Source organism: Ciconia boyciana, chromosome 2 (genome assembly GCF_034638445.1).
Source record: "Ciconia boyciana chromosome 2, ASM3463844v1, whole genome shotgun sequence".
NCBI lineage: Eukaryota > Metazoa > Chordata > Aves > Ciconiiformes > Ciconiidae > Ciconia > Ciconia boyciana.
This window is the reverse complement of record NC_132935.1, coordinates 168,868,070-168,881,326: the sequence shown is the minus strand read 5'-3', so window position 1 is coordinate 168,881,326 and position 13,257 is coordinate 168,868,070.

Below are 13,257 nucleotides of genomic sequence, written 5' to 3'. Positions count from 1 at the left end.
CGATGGCGGCTTCCACCTCCCGCAGCCGCTGGGCGTGCGCCGGGGAGTTCTCCCTGCCGACACCCCCGCACCTCAGCCCCCCAGGACCCCCCGCACCGCTGTGGGGCGTGGGGTGCCCCGGGCAGGGACGGGGAAGCGGGGTGTCTTGGGCAGGGATGGGACCGTGGGGTGCCCCACGGCAGGGATGGGACCGTGGGGAGCCCCGGGGCAGGGATGGGGCTGGGCTGTGGGATGCTCTGGGGCAGGGATGGGGTTATGGGGTGCCCCAGGACAGAGATGGGGATACGGGGCGCTTTGGGGCAGGGCTGGAGCAGTGGGGTGCCCCGGGGCAGGGATGGGGCTGGGCTGTGGGATGCTCTGGGGCAGGGCTGGGGTTATGGGGTGCTTTGGGACAGAGCTGGGGCTATGGGGTGCCGCGGGGCAGTGATGGGGCTGGGGTTTTGGGGCGCTTTGGGGCAGGGCTGGGGCTGTGGGGTATCGTGGGCAGGGCTGGGGCTGTGGGGCACCCCGGGGAAGGGCAGCTCCGTGCCCTGGCCCCCCGCCGCTCACCGCCGCAGGGACAGGTAGTACTGGGTGATGAAGTCCCGGGCCAGGCCCAGCAGCTCCTCGGCGGGACGGGCACCCTCGGGGAGCGGGGCCGGCAGCGGCCGCGGCAGCACCAGCGAGCCCAGGCAGCGCTGCCCCGAGCAGGGCAGCTCCTGGGGCCGGGGGGTCACCGGGGGGCCCTGACCCGGACCCCAGCCCCGCACCCCCCATCCCCATCACCTCCAGCCCCATATCCCCCCCATCGCAGCCCCACGCTCCCAGCCCAGTGCCCCCCAGCCCCATCCTGCGCCCCCCAGCCCCGTGCCCCCCAGCCCCATCCTGCGCCCCCCAGCCCCGTGCCCCACAGCCCCGTGCCCCCCAGCCCCATCCTGCACCCCCAGCCCAGTGCCCCACAGCCCTGTGCCCCACAGCCCCATCCTGCACCCCCCAGCCCTGTGCCCCCCAGCCTCATCCTGCACCCTACAGACCCGTGCCCCACAGCCCCATCCTGCGCCCCACAGCCCCGTGCCCCCAGCCCCATCCTGCGCCCCCAGCCCCGTGCCCCACAGCCCTGTGCCCCACAGCCCCATCCTGCACCCCCAGCCCCGTGCCCCACAGCCCCATCCTGCACCCCCCAGCCCCGTGCCCCACAGCCCTGTGCCCCACAGCCCTGCACCCCCACACCTGTAGGGCCTGGGCGCAGAGCGTGTCGTAGCCGATGCTCCCCGTCTCCCAGTTCTTCAGCCGGGCGAAGCGGGGGGGCTCCGCTGGGCGGGTGGGTGCCGAGCTGGGGGGGGGGGGGCGGGCCGCGGCCCTGCGCCCTGCCCGGGCGGGGGGAGGGGGCTTGGCAGCCCCCAGCCCGCCCCACGCGTGGAGCACAGCTGGGGGTCCCGGGGACACACCCCCCACCCCGCGCTTGCTGCAGTGGCTCCGACACCGGGACCCTCACGGCCTCCGGCACCCCGGGGTGCTGGGACCTGCCCGTGGGGACTGTGACCCCCGGGGGGCGGGAGCGGGGCCGGCAGGGGCGGACGGGGGGCACAGGGGGCAGTGGGGTGAGCTGGGGGCACTGGGGGGCACTGGGGGGCAGTGGAGGTGGGTTGTGTGGGGCTGTGCTGGGGACATGGGGGTGACCGGGGACCTCCCCTGCCCCCCAGCCCCTGGTGCTGCTGTGGTGCCCCCGGCTCGGCTCCGTGGGGCTGAGCTGGGGGGGGCGCGGGGCTGGGGGGGCTGAGCCGTGGGGCTGGGGGGCACGGGGCGTTCCCGGGCCTCGTGCGTGTGTGAGTGTGAACAATGGCCATGAGTCAGAGTGGGCTCCCAGCCACCGAGGGGGTGAACCGACCTCCCCTCCCCTCCCGTCCCGTCCCGTCCCGTCCCTTCCCCTCTGGGCTGGGGGGTCCCACACCTCCCGTCCCCACTCGACCCCACGCACCCCCTCCCCATACGTCCCCATACGTCCCGTCCACCCCAGCACACCCCGGTACATCCCGACGCGTCCCACGGGCTGCCGCCGGGGCACGCCGCGGGGGCTGGGGCACGCCGTGGGGCGGGGGACGCCGGCCACGATGCCACGGGGCACCGAGGGCTGGCGGGCGCAGGGCTCTGCTGCCCACGGCCACCCGCGGCCGCACCGCGCCCTGCCCCGCCGAGAGCTGCGCAAAGCCGCCCCGGCGGGGACGCGTCTCCGGTGGGCTCCGGCCGCGTGGGGACGTCCCCCGCGAGCCGCGGCGGGGCCAGGCAGGAGGACGCCAAGCGAGGGGTCCCCGCCAGGGGACGGGGACGGGGACGGGGACACGGGGGGGGGGGGCAGCAGCCCCCGGCACGGCGGGTCCCGGCGCCCCCCGCCCGCCCCACGCACCCACCTGCCCCGCTCGGTGCCGGTGCTCTCCTCGGGCGCGGCGCCGAGCTGCCGGGAGCAGAGGCCGAGGCCGCAGGAGCGGGCAGCGCCGGGCAGCACGGCCGGCAGGTTGCCCATCGCGCCGCCACTGAGCCGCCGGTGCCGGGAGCGGCCGCTTCCTCCGGGCACGGCGGGGAAGTGGCGCCCGCGGCCGAGCGCGCCTCCGCCCCGCGCACAATGGGCGCCCCACAGCCACGGCACCACCCGCCGGGACACGGCCCGCGCCGCGCCGCGGACCCCGCCGTGGGGCTGGGCGAGGGGCTTCGGCCCGGCCCGGCCGTCCCGGCACCCGACCGGGGGCACGCAGGGGCGGCGGTGCCGGGGGGCGGCACGTGCAGGACCCCCGGCACGGCCGTGGACCCCCGGCACGGCCACGGACCCCCGGCACGGCCACGGGACCCCTAGGACGGCCACGGACCCCCGGCACGGCCACGGGACCCACGGCACGGCCATGGATCCCCAGCACGGCCACGGGACCCACGGCACGGCCATGGACCCCCAGCACGGCCACGGACCCCCAGCACGGCCACGGGACCCACGGCACGGCCATGGACCCCCAGCACGGCCACGGACCCCCGGCACGGCCACGGGACCCACGGCACGGCCATGGACCCCCAGCACGGCCATGGACCCCCGGCACGGCCACGGGACCCACGGCACGGCCACGGGACCCCTAGGACGGCCACGGGACCCACTGCACGGCCATGGACCCCCGGCACGGCCACGGGACCCCTGCCATGGCCACCGGACCCTCCCACCTCCCCCGGCCGCTGCCCCACAGAGGGGTCCGCTCCGCTCCCCCTGGCCCCCACCCGTGGCACGCCGCGGGGTGGGGGCGAAGGGCCGTGGGTTGGGGTCTGCCACCCCCTGCCCCCGCTGGGGCCAGCTGCCCCCCGCCGCCCCCCCTGCCCCCCCCCTCCGCTGCGTGCGGGTCCCCGTGGGGCGGCGTGGGGCAGTGACCCCCCTTGGGGGTCCCGTGTGCCCTGCGGTGGCGCCGGTGCCCCCCCCGGCCCCCACCCGTGGGCTGTGGGGCGGACGTCCGGAGCGAGCCCCCGGCTTCCCCGGCCCCCCCGCCCGCAGCCGCCGCTCCCCACCCAGTTCCTGCCGTTGCTGTGCCACGCCGGCCCCCAGGGACCCCCGCCCGGGCGCGGGGGGGGCTGCGCCCCCGGGACCCTCCCCGGGGAGGGGGGGGCACCCTGGGGAGACGGGGCGGGATGGGGGGGGGCACCCGAGCTATCAGCAGGGCCGGGGGGGCCCACGGCGACCCCCAGAGTGGGTGGGGGTCCCGCGGGAGGTGGGGCCGAGGACCCCGGGTGCCGGGGGGGTGCAGGTGGAGACAGGGACCCCGGGGCAGCGGGGCCGGGGTGCTCGGGGGGCGGGGGGAGGCGCCGGGTCCTGCCCGGGGGGGGCAGGTCCCCGGGGCCCCGGCTGGGGGTCCGGCCGCGGTTCGCCGTGGGGGGCGGCCCGGGCCGTGGCCCCGCAGCCGACGGGAAACCGCGCCCGGCCCCGGCTGCGGCGGTTCCTTCCTGCGCCGGGGGAAGCGGGGGCCGGGGATCCGGGGGCGGGCACCGGGGACCGGGGGTGAGGGGCACCGGGGGGCAGGGCAGCGGGGGCGCCCCAGGGACCCCGGGGGCGGGCGGGGGACGGGGCAGCGGCTGGAGCCCCGCGGCCGCTCCCCGCGCGGGGCGGGGGGTCCCGGGCACCCCCCGGGGGTCCCAGACCGGCCCCGCTCCCCGGGGCGCTCCCCACACCCCCCGCCGCCGGCTCCGCGCCCCCCAGCCTGGCCGGGGGCGGGGCAGGCCTGTCCGTCACTGCAGAGCGCCCATCCGATTGGCTGTCCTTCCCGGGGGGCGGGGACTCGGCCCTGGGGCAGGCGGGGGTCTGGGGGCGGCTCAGGGCCTGTCCTGCCCCACGGCTGGGCCCCTGCCCCGCAGCCGTCCCTGCCCCACGGCTGGGCCCCTGCCCCGCAGCCGTCCCTGCCCCACAGCCTGCCCCACGGCTGGGCCCCTGCCCCCCAGCCTGCCCGGCCCCACGGCTCGGCCCCTGCCCTGCCCTGCCCCTCCCCACGCGTGTCCCCCGCGGGGCAGACGCTGCACACTCCGGCAGCCGCCTGCGGCGCCGCACGGCCGGGCTGGGCTCGGCTGGACCGGGCCGGGTCGGGCCGAGCCGAGCCGGGCCGGGCTGTGCTGAGCCGGGCTGTGCTGAGCCGGTCCGGGCCGAGCTGAGCTGTGCTGGGCCGGTCCGGGCTGTGCTGGGCCGAGCTGGGCCGGGCCGGGCTGTGCTGGGCCGAGCTGGGCCGGGCCGGGCGGTGCAGTCGGTCCCGGCGGCCGCAGCCCCGCAGCGGGTCCGGTCGGGCCCGGCGCCGCCTTCAGCACCTGGGACAGAGCCCGGCGGGGCGGCGGGACCGGGACTGGAGCGGGACGGGAGTGGACTGGGACTGGACTGGGAATGGGACTGGGACTGGGACTGGACTGGACTGGGAATGGGACTGGGACTAGACTTGACTGGAATGGGAATGGGACTGGGACTGGGACTGGGAATGGGACTTGAACTGGGACTGGGACCGGGACTGGGATGGGGACTGGGAGTGGGAGTTGGAGTCGGAGTGGGACTGGACTGGACTGGGACTGGACTTTGACTGGGACTTGGACTCGAACTGAGACTGTATTGGATTGAGACTTGGACTTGGACTGGGACTGGGACTGGACTGGACAGGACTGGGACTGAACTGGGACTGAACTGGAAGTCGGCAGTGACTGGGACCAGCACCAGGACGACCATCATGATTGGGACTGGGATTAGCCTGAGACTGGGGCTGGGACCGGGACTGGGAAGGGGACTGGACTGGGAACGGACAGGAGCGGGACTGGGACTGGGACTGTGCTGGGACTGAACTTGGACTGGGAGAGGACTGGGATTGGGACTGGGACTGGGACTGGGACTGGATTGGAATGGGACTGGGATTGGTCTGGGACCGGGACGGGGACTGGGACTGGGATTTGACTGGAACTGGGAGTGGGACTGGACCAGCACCAGGACCTGCATCATGATTGGGACTGGGATTGGACTGAGACTGGGACAGGACCGGAACTGTGTGTCGGACTGGACTGGGATTATGACAGGGACTGGGAGTTGGACTGGGAGTGGGACTGGACTGGGACTGGTACTGGGACTGGACTGAGACTGGAGTGGGAGTGAGAGTGGACTTGACTGGGACTGGACTGGGACTGGTACTGGGGCTGGGAATGAACTGGCACCGGGCAGGGACTGGGACTGGAACTGGGCTGGGACTAGACAGCGACTGGATTGGACTGACTCTGGACTGGGACTGCCACTGGACTGGGATTGACTGGTACTGGGATTGGGACTGGACTGGGATTGGGACTGGACTGGGAGTGGACTGGAGTGGGACTGTGAGTGGGATTGAACTGGGATTTGGACTGGGACTGTGCTGGGACTGGACTGGGACTGGGAGTGGACTGGGACTGGAGTGGACTGGGATTGGGAAAGGGACTGGGACTGGGATTGGGAAAGGGACTGGGACTGGATTGGAATGGGACTGGGATTGGGATTGCACTGGAACTGGAACTGGGATTAGGACCAGCACCAGGCAGCATAATGACTGGGACAGGGATTGGACTGAGACTGGGACTGGGAGTGGGACTGGACTTGAATTGTGACTGGAAGTGGTACTGGGACTGAGACTGGGACTGGGACTGAGACTGGGACTGGGACTGGACTGGGACTGGGACAGGACTGGGATTGGGACAGGACTAGGGATGGGATTGGGAGTGGGAGTGGGACTGAACTGGGATTGGGACTGGGACTGGACTGGGACTGGGACAGGGACTGGACTGGGACTGGGACAGGACTGAGATTGGGACAGGACTAGGGGTGGGATTAGGTCTGGGACTGAACTGGGATTGGGACTGGTACTGAGACTGGACTGGGACTGGGACTGGAGTGGGACCGTGTTGGGACTGGACTGGGACAGGGACTTAGACTGGCAATGGGACTGGGACTGGGACCAGCATCATGACTGGGACTGGGACTGGGCCCAGTATCATGACTGGGACTGGGAGTGGACTGACACTGGGACTGGGACTGGACTCGAATTGTGACTGGAAGTGGGATTGGAAGTGGGACTGGACTGGGACTGGGACTGCTTCTAGGACTGGGACTGGGACTGGAAGTGGACTGGGAGTGGACTGGACTGGACTGGGACTGGACTGGGACTGGGAGTGAACTGGGACTGGGACCTGGACTGGACTGGGACTGGCAGTGGTACTGGGACTGGGTCTGGGAGTGGGACTGGGACTGGACTGGACCTGGCACTGGGACCAGCATCATGACTGGGACAGGGATTGGACTGAGACTGAGGCTGGGACCAGGACTGTAACTGGGACTGGGAGTGGATTGGGATTGGGAATGGAGTGGGACTGGGACTTGGACTGGGATTGGGATTGCACTGGAACTGGGACTGGGATTACAACCAGCACCAGGACCAACATGATTGGGACAGGGATTGGACTGAGACTGGGACTGGGACTGGGACTGGGACTGGGACTGGGATTGGGACTGGGACTGGGACTTGGACTGGACTGGGACTGAGACTGGGACTGGGACTGGGACTGGGATTGGGACTGGGACTTGGACTGGACTGGGACTGAGACTGGGACTGGGTTGGGACTGGACGGGGGCTGTACTGGGAGTGGGGTGAGGTCTGGGGCTGGGACTGGGACTGGGACTGCGACTGGGACTGGAGTGGCACTGGGACTGGGACTGGGACTGGACTGGAACTGAGATGGGGACAGGGACTGGACTGGGACAGGACTGGGATTGCGACAGGACTAGGGATGGGATTGGGACTGGGAGTGGGAGTGGGACTGGGACTGAAGTGGGATTGGTACTGGGACTGCACTAGACTGGACTGGGACTGCGACTCGACTGGGACTGGTTCTGGGACTGTCACTGGAAATCAGAGTAGGACCTGGACCAGGACCAGCATCATGATTGGGACTGGGACTGGACTGGACTGGGACCGGGACCAGGACTGGGATTGCTAGTGGGAGTGTAACTGGGAGTGGGAGTGGGACAGGGACTGGGACTGGGACTGAGACCAGCACCAGGACCAGCATCATGACTGGAACTGGGAGTGGACTGACACTGGGACTGGGACTGGGACTGCTTCTAGGACTGGGACTGGGACTGGGACTGGACTGAGAGTGGACTGGACTGGACTGGGATTGGGACCTGGACTGGACTGGGACTGGCAGTGGTACTGGGACTGGGTCTGGGAGTGGGACTGGGACTGGACTGGACCTGGCACTGGGACCCGCACTGGGACCAGCATCATGACTGGGACAGGGATTGGACTGAGACTGAGACCGGGACCAGGACTGGGACTGGGACTGGGAGTGGATTGGGATTGGGAATGGAGTGGGACTGGGACTGGGATTGGGACTGGGACTGGGACTGGACTGGGACTTGACTGGACTGGGACTGACACCAGAACTGGGATTGGGACTGAGACTGGGACTAGACTGGGGCTGAGACTGGGACTGGACTGGACTGCAACTGGGACTGGGACTGGAAGTGGGACTAGGCCAGCACCAGGACCAGCACCGGAACTGAGACACAGCACTGGGACTGGGACTGGGACTGGGAGCAGGACTGGGACTGGAAGTGGACTGCAACTGCGACTGGGACCCAGAGCTGGGATCGGGACCAGAACTGGGACCAGGACTGGGACCAGCATCCAAACCCAGCATTGGCACTGGGGACCAGCACTAGGGCCAGGACCAGCACCAGGCTGGGACTGGGATCAGAGCCTGGCCTGGCACTGGGACCAGCACTGGGAGCAGGCCAGCACTGGGACTGGGACTGGGACTGAGATCAGAACTGGGAGCCAGCACTGGGACTGAGATCAGAACTGGGAGCCAGCACGGGGACTGGGACCAGAACTGGGACCCAGCACCGGGACTGGGACTGGAACTGGGACCGGGACTGGAACTGGGACCCAGCACCGGGTCTGGGACCAGAACTGGGACCCAGCACCGGGACTGGGACTGGAACTGGGACCGGGACTGGAACTGGGACCCAGCTCTGGGACTGGAACTGGGACCCAGCACCGGCACTGGGACCAGAACTGGGACCCAGCACTGGGACTGGGACTGGAACTGGGACCGGAACTGGGACCGGGACTGGAACTGGGACCCAGCACCGGGTCTGGGACCAGAACTGGGACCCAGCACCGGGACTGGGACTGGAACTGGGACCGGGACTGGAACTGGGACCCAGCTCTGGGACTGGAACTGGGACCCAGCACCGGCACTGGGACCAGAACTGGGACCCAGCACTGGGACTGGGACTGGAACTGGGACCGGGACTGGAACTGGGACCCAGCACCGGGTCTGGGACCAGAACTGGGACCCAGCACCGGGACTGGGACTGGAACTGGGACCGGGACTGGAACTGGGACCCAGCTCTGGGACTGGAACTGGGACCCAGCACCGGCACTGGGACCAGAACTGGGACCCAGCACTGGGACTGGGACTGGAACTGGGACCCAGCTCTGGGACTGGAACTGGGACCCAGCACCGGCACTGGGACCAGAACTGGGACCCAGCACCGGGACTGGGACTGGAACTGGGACCGGGACTGGAACTGGGACCCAGCTCTGGGACTGGAACTGGGACCCAGCACCGGCACTGGGACCAGAACTGGGACCCAGCACTGGGACTGGGACTGGAACTGGGACCGGGACTGGAACTGGGACCCAGCACCGGGTCTGGGACCAGAACTGGGACCCAGCACCGGGACTGGGACCAGAACTGGGACCGGAACTGGAACTGGGACCCAGCTCTGGGACTGGAACTGGGACCCAGCACCGGCACTGGGACCAGAACTGGGACCCAGCACTGGGACTGGGACTGGAACTGGGACCGGGACTGGAACTGGGACCCAGCACCGGGTCTGGGACCAGAACTGGGACCCAGCACCGGCACTGGGACCAGAACTGGGACCGGAACTGGAACTGGGACCCAGCTCTGGGACTGGAACTGGGACCCAGCACCGGCACTGGGACCAGAACTGGGACCCAGCACCGGGACTGGCACTGGAACTGGGACCCAGCTCTGGGACTGGAACTGGGACCCAGCACCGGCACTGGGACTGGAACTGAGACCCAGCACCGGGACTGGGACTGGAACTGGGACCGGGACTGGAACTGGGACCCAGCTCTGGGACTGGAACTGGGACCCAGCACCGGCACTGGGACCAGAACTGGGACCCAGCACTGGGACTGGGACTGGGACTGGAACTGGGACCGGGACTGGAACTGGGACCCAGCACCGGGACTGGGACTGGAACTGGGACCGGGACTGGAACTGGGACCCAGCACCGGGACTGGGACTGGAACTGGGACTGGGACTGGAACTGGGACCCAGCTCTGGGACTGGAACTGGGACCCAGCACCGGGTCTGGGACCAGAACTGGGACCCAGCACCGGGACTGGGACCAGAACTGGGACCGGGACTGGAACTGGGACCCAGCTCTGGGACTGGAACTGGGACCCAGCGCGGGGCCATGGTGGGACCCGGGGTGGGGGCTGTGCCCCCCCCGCCGCGGGTGCTGGGCGCGGCCGGTGCCGCCGGGGGGTGGGAGGGGTGGGGGCGGGGAGTGCCCGTGGGCGGGGGGCGGGGGGAGCCCCCAGCGGGGGGCACCCGGCACGGGGGGAGCCCCCCACCCCGGGGAGACACGGCCCCGCGTGACCCCGCTGAGGGGACACCGGGACTGACCCCGGGGGGGCCGAGGGAGGGGGCCCGCGGCGGGGAGGGGCCCGGCCCGGCTGGCGATCGTGGCGGGAGGCTCTGCCCGCTCCCGGCGGCTGGCGCCGGCCCCGCCTGGCCCCTCTGCCCCGGCGTCCCGGTGTCCCTGTGTCCCGCTGTCCCGCTGTCCCTGTGTCCCGGTGTCCAACTGTCCTGGTGTCCCTGTGTCCCACTGTCCCTGTGTCCCGCTGTCCCGCTGTCCCTGTGTCCCGGTGTCCAACTGTCCTGGTGTCCCTGTGTCCCACTGTCCCGGTGTCCTGGTGTCCCGGTGTCCCTGTGTCCCGGTGTCCACTGTCCCTGTGTCCCTCTGTCCCGCTGTCCCGCTGTCCCGCTGTCCTGGTGTCCCACTGTCCCGCTGTCCCACTGTCCCGCTGTCCCTGTGTCCTGCTGTCCCTGTGTCCCAGTGCCCAGTGTCCCGGTGTCCCAGTGTCCCACTGTCCCATTGTCCTGGTGTCCCGCTGTCCCTGTGTCCCGCTGTCCTGCTGTCCTGCTGTCCCTGTGTCCCGCTGTCCCACTGTCCTGCTGTCCCGCTGTCCCTGTGTCTCACTGTCCCAGTGTCCTGGTGTCCTGGTGTCCCACTGTCCTGCTGTCCTGCTGTCCCGCTGCCCCGGTGTCCCTGTGTCCCGGTGTCCAACTGTCCTGCTGTCCCTGTGTCCCGCTGTCCCTCTGTCCCGCTGTCCTGGTGTCCCACTGTCCCGCTGTCCCACTGTCCCGCTGTCCCTGTGTCCTGCTGTCCCTGTGTCCCAGTGCCCAGTGTCCCGGTGTCCCAGTGTCCCACTGTCCCATTGTCCTGGTGTCCTGCTGTCCCTGTGTCCCGCTGTCCCGGTGTCCCTGTGTCCCGGTGTCCAACTGTCCTGCTGTCCCTGTGTCCCGCTGTCCCACTGTCCTGCTGTCCCGCTGTCCCGCTGTCCCGGTGTCCCTGTGTCCCGGTGTCCCACTGTCCCGGTGTCCCGGTGTCCCGCTGTCCCGGTGTCCCCGTGTCCCGGTGTCCCGCTGTCCCAGTGTCCTGGTGTCCCACTGTCCCTGTGTCCCGCTGTCCTGCTGTCCCGCTGTCCCTCTGTCCCGCTGTCCCGCTGTCCCTGTGTCCCGGTGTCCAACTGTCCTGGTGTCCCTGTGTCCCACTGTCCCTGTGTCCCGCTGTCCCGCTGTCCCTGTGTCCCGGTGTCCAACTGTCCTGGTGTCCCTGTGTCCCACTGTCCCGGTGTCCTGGTGTCCCGGTGTCCCTGTGTCCCGGTGTCCACTGTCCCTGTGTCCCTCTGTCCCGCTGTCCCGCTGTCCCGCTGTCCTGGTGTCCCACTGTCCCGCTGTCCCACTGTCCCGCTGTCCCTGTGTCCTGCTGTCCCTGTGTCCCAGTGCCCAGTGTCCCGGTGTCCCAGTGTCCCACTGTCCCATTGTCCTGGTGTCCCGCTGTCCCTGTGTCCCGCTGTCCTGCTGTCCTGCTGTCCCTGTGTCCCGCTGTCCCGCTGTCCTGCTGTCCCGCTGTCCCTGTGTCTCACTGTCCCAGTGTCCTGGTGTCCTGCTGTCCCACTGTCCTGCTGTCCTGCTGTCCCGCTGCCCCGGTGTCCCTGTGTCCCGGTGTCCAACTGTCCTGCTGTCCCTGTGTCCCGCTGTCCCTCTGTCCCGCTGTCCTGGTGTCCCACTGTCCCGCTGTCCCACTGTCCCGCTGTCCCTGTGTCCTGCTGTCCCTGTGTCCCAGTGCCCAGTGTCCCGGTGTCCCAGTGTCCCACTGTCCCATTGTCCTGGTGTCCTGCTGTCCCTGTGTCCCGCTGTCCCGGTGTCCCTGTGTCCCGGTGTCCAACTGTCCTGCTGTCCCTGTGTCCCGCTGTCCCACTGTCCTGCTGTCCCGCTGTCCCTCTGTCCCTCTGTCCCGGTGTCCCTGTGTCCCGGTGTCTAACTGTCCCGCTGTCCCTGTGTCCCGGTGTCCCTGTGTCCCGGTGTCCAACTGTCCTGCTGTCCCTGTGTCCCGCTGTCCCGCTGTCCTGCTGTCCCTGTGTCCCGCTGTCCCTCTGTCCCGCTGTCCCACCTGCCTGTGTTTGTGGCCTTGCTGCGGGAAGGGCGGGCAGGCAGCGGCGGGGGGCGGCGGGGCCGGGGCTGCGGGGCTCGGGCCGCGGGGCGCAGGCGGCGCTGGGGGGTGCGGGGTTTGGGGCGCTGAGCGCGGAGGGTGCGCGCCGGGGGGCAGCGCGGGCGGGCGGAGCGGGGCAGGAGAGGCCGGGGGCCGGGGGCACCCCGGGGCGGGGGCTGGCGGGGTCCCCCCGGGGAGCTGGGGGTGCCGGGGGTGCCAGGTCCCGGGGCCGGGGGTGTGTGGGGGGGTGTCCTCGGGGGTGGCCGGAGGGGGCGGGGGCGCCGTGCCCGCCTGGGGGGGGGGGTGCGGGGGCACCTGGGGAGGGGGCCAGGGCGGGGGGGCGCGGGGGCTCCCGGGGCGGGGGGGGGCCGGGCCGGGCCGCTCGGTGCCCCCGGGCCGGGCGTGGCGGGGCCCCCCCGGCGCCCCCCCCCCCCCGGCCATTGGCTGCGGCCGCGCTCGCCCCGCCCCGCGGGCCCGGCTGTCAACGCGCAGCGCCCGCCGCCGCCCGCCGAGCCGGGCCGGGCCGAGCCGAGCCGAGCCCAGCCCAGCCCAGCCCCGCCGAGCCGAGCCGAGCCGAGCCGAGCCGAACCGAGCCGGGCCGGGCCGGGCCGGGCCGGGCCGGGCGGGGCGGGGGCGGGGGCTCCATCCCCCCAGCCGCTCCGTGACTAAATAAGGCCGATGCTGCGCCCGCCGCGGCGCGCACCGAGCGGGTAGAGCGGGGGGGCACCGGCACCGGCACCGGCACCGGCAGCAGCACCGGCACCGGCAGCAGCAGGGTGCGGGACCGGCACCGGCAGCGGCACCGGCGGGCACCGGGCACCGGGCGGGGGAGGGCCCAGCCTTAACCCCTGCGCGCCCGCCCCGCATCTCGCCGCCCCCGGGGCTGAGCCGGGCCCGGGGCCGCGCCGCGCCGGGCCGGGCCGCGCCCCCCCCGCCGGAGCCGC